This window comes from Ovis aries, chromosome 4 (assembly GCF_016772045.2).
Source record: "Ovis aries strain OAR_USU_Benz2616 breed Rambouillet chromosome 4, ARS-UI_Ramb_v3.0, whole genome shotgun sequence".
Lineage (NCBI taxonomy): Eukaryota > Metazoa > Chordata > Mammalia > Artiodactyla > Bovidae > Ovis > Ovis aries.
Window position 1 is genome coordinate 121372129 of NC_056057.1, and position 3790 is coordinate 121375918.

Below are 3790 nucleotides of genomic sequence, written 5' to 3' on the forward strand. Positions count from 1 at the left end.
CCCACAGACTGCAGCAGGCCAGGATTCCCTGTCCCTCACCAGCTCCTGGAGTTCACCCAAACTCATGTCCACTGAGTTGGTGATGCCATCCAGCCATCTCATCCCCTGTTGTCCCTTCTCCTCCTGCCCCCAGTACCTCCCAGCAACGGGGTCTTTTCCAATGAGTCAACTCTTCGCATCAGGTGGCCAAAGTACTGGAGTTTCAGCTTCAGCATCAGTCCTTCCAATGAACACCCAGGACTGATTTCCTTTAGGATGGACTGGTTGGATCTCCTTGCCGTCCAAGGGACTCTTGAGAGTTTTCTCCAACACCACAGTTCAGAAGCATCAATTGTTCGGCACTCAGCCTTCTTCACAGTCCAACTCTCACATCCATACGTGAATACTGGAAAGACTAGATGGACGTTTGTTGGCAAAGTAATGTCTCTGCTTTTTAATATTCTGTCTAGGTTGGTCATAACTTTCCTTCCAAGGAGTAAGTGTCTTTTAATTTTATGGCTGCAGTCACCATCTGCAATGATTTTGGAGCCCCCAAAAATAAAGTCTGACACTGTTTCCCCAGCTATTTGCCATGAAGTGATGGGACCAGATGCCATGATCTTAGTTTTCTGAATGTTGATCTTTAAACCAACTTTTTCACTCTCCTCTTTCACTTTCATCAAGAGGCTCTTTAGTTCTTCTTCCCTTTCTGCCATAAGGGTGATGTCATCTGCATATCTGAGGTTATTGATATTTCTCCCGGCAATCTTGATTCCAGCTTGTGCTTCTTCCAGCCCAGCATTTCTCATGATGTCCCTGCATGCAAGGTAAATAAGCAGGGTGATAATATACAGCCTTAACGCACTCCTTTTTCTATTTGGAACCAGTCTGTTGTTCCATGTCCAGTTCTAACTGTTCCTTCCTGACCTGCATACAGATTTCTCAGGTGATTTGGTATTCCCATCTCTTTCAGAATTTTCCACAGTTTGTTGTGATCCATACAGTCAAAGGCTTTGGCATAGTCAATAAAGCAGAAATAGATGTTTTTCTGGAATTCTCTTGCTTTTTCAATGAATCAGTGGACAATTTGATCTCTGGTTCCTCTGCCTTTTCTAAAACCAGCTTGAACATCTGGAAGTTCATGGTTCTATAATTTGCATAGAAATAATTATAAAACTTACTATAAACAGAGCAGTTATAAAAGTAGCTTTCCAGGGCCCCAACTACCAGTCCTATCACTGAATTGCATATTTGAATGTTTTACTCATTTCAAAATATTCTGAACAAACACTGGGGCTTCCCCAGTTATTCCAAATTAAAATTGTGATTTCCCTTAGCCCCTCAAGTATCTAAAGCATCACAGAGTCCTTGCGGATGGAAACACTGCCTCACACTTGCGTGGCGTCTATAAAAGGACCACTTTACTTTATGCACATTATGAATAATTTTTGGCCCCCAGACTAAAGCGTTTCTGAATGGTTTTAGAAGAACCTTTAGGCCATTGTGCCGGAAGGGCCATAAGACATTAAAGAAGAGATCTCACATAATTTCATGAAAAGTTATCTGCTACTAAGTTCTCACTAAATTCTATTTTAATATAAATACAATTTATAATTCTTAGGAGCTTAACTTGCAAAACAATAAGAATTGTGTAAGTCTTTGTCAGTTCTGTCATGAATTAACTTTTCAGGAGTGTTTACTGTTTCATGAGATAGAGCAGATGAACTCTCTTACAAATCAGATCCGCAGCATCCCGTTACCGTGGTGACATCCAACCCATTCAGGACTGTCCATAGGCATCTGAGGAGGCGTAAATTCACCCGCACTGATCGACTCTTCCTGAGTATTTGGATAGAGCTTGGCCTCCACAGGAGAGTTACATAGTGCTCTTTCCCACTAAGAATTCTGCTAGTTTATGTTGTTTAGGCATGCCCAGTGGCCTAGGAAAAGTGAACGTAATATACTCCCTAACTAGCCAATTTAGCAGGAAAGCTCTTTCAGAGGAATCACTCATGTCCAAAACTAAACTGATTTCCAAGGTCTTTCATTTTGATAATCCAACCAAGCTCACTGGAGGTCTAAGCACATGGGGAAGAAGGAAAAGGCAAATTCACTCGCGGCAGGGCCCTGTGTGTTCTCACTGATCCCACAGCGGGTGACCGCTGGCACTTCCTGAAAGAAGACTCTGAGGAGCTCAGTCTGCCCTGGCAGACGTCAGCCCAGGAGGGAAGGAGGGCGCCTGTCCCCGGAGGCAGAGTCTCAGCCGCGACCCTGGGCAGAGGAGAGGGCCTTCCCCGCCCACCGTGGTCGCCACCTGCGTTTCTCTTAAATATCTCTGCAGGGACCCTTCCCAGCTTCCCAGCTTCTCTCAGATACGCGTCGAGGAAGTGATGCCCTGAGGGACTGCAGTGCTGGCAACAGCTTTGATTCCTCTGGGGTTTCAGGCGTGAACAATACCAAACACTGTCGAGGCAAATTTTTAAAAATTCAGAATATGTGTCTCCCCTTTTCTCCTTACTATCAGCACATTATGCTCCACTGTGAGCCTACCTGGTAAATTATATGAATCATGTTCTGCTTCCACTCAGTACTTCTGAAGCTTTTTGCAGACTAGAAATGTAGTTAATACTCTGACATAACCAAAAATGTTTCTCAGGTTTTGTTTTTAAACAGTGATCTTTGCAGTGTTGAACTGTGTAATTCTGTGCACCTGTGTTGAAGAGTATGGCTTTCAGCCCTAAGATCTTCCATACTCAGACCACAAGCTTCAAATCCAAAGCAAGATCCAGTCTGATTGACATTTCCCTGGGACCCCCAAATGGAAGTCCAGGGAGCAAGTATTTTCAACCTGAAAGTCACATTCAAACCAGTCAAAAGAAAAGCCTTGAAGGGCTTAGTTTGAGGGACTTTTTCTAGTTTGGAAATTCCTCTCTGGTATTGAAGTAAGCATTAAGGTAAATAGAGAATTAGAAATTAAATTTTGAAATACATGATGGCTTCAGTTCAGTTCAGTCGCTCAGTTGTATCTGACTCTTTGCGACCCCATGAATCGCAGCACTCCAGGCCTCCCCGTCCATCACCAACTCCCGGAGTTTACTCAGACTCACGTCCATTGAGTCTGTGATGCCATCCAGCCATCTCATCCTCGGTCGTCCCCTTCTCCTCCTGTCCTCAATCCCTCCCAGCATCAGAGTCTTTTCCAATGAGTCAACCCCTTCCATGAGGTGGCCAAAGTACTGGAGTTTCATCTTTAGCATCATTCCTTCCAAAGAAATCCCAGGGCTGATCTTCAGAATGGACTGGTTGGATCTCCTTGCAGTCCAATGATTTGTAAATAATTAGTAACAAAAATTCTAGTAAGCTAGCATTTTCATATTCACTAGAGAATGTATTGTTATTCTAGGAAACTCTGAACTGAAAAAATAAATTCTCTGTGAATTATTTATAAATATTTATGATGACTTATGAATATTATCTTCCCTGGTGGCTCAGCTGGTAAAGAATCTGCCTACAGTGCCTGAGACCCAGGCTCCATCCCTGGGTAGAGAAGATCCCCTGGAGAAGGACATGGCAACTCACTCCAGCACTGTTGCCTGGAGAGTCCCATGGACAGAGGAGCTGGTGGGCTACAGTCCGTGGGGTGGCAGAGGATCGGACATGACTGAGCATCAGCATGTGGTCACGTATGTTACATGTGCGCAGGTCCTGAGTTGCCTCAGTCGTGTCTGACTCTTGTCAGCCCACCAGGCTCCTCTGATTCATGTGTGTGTGCAAATAGAAGACCCGCCCACAATAGCATTATCTTTATTTC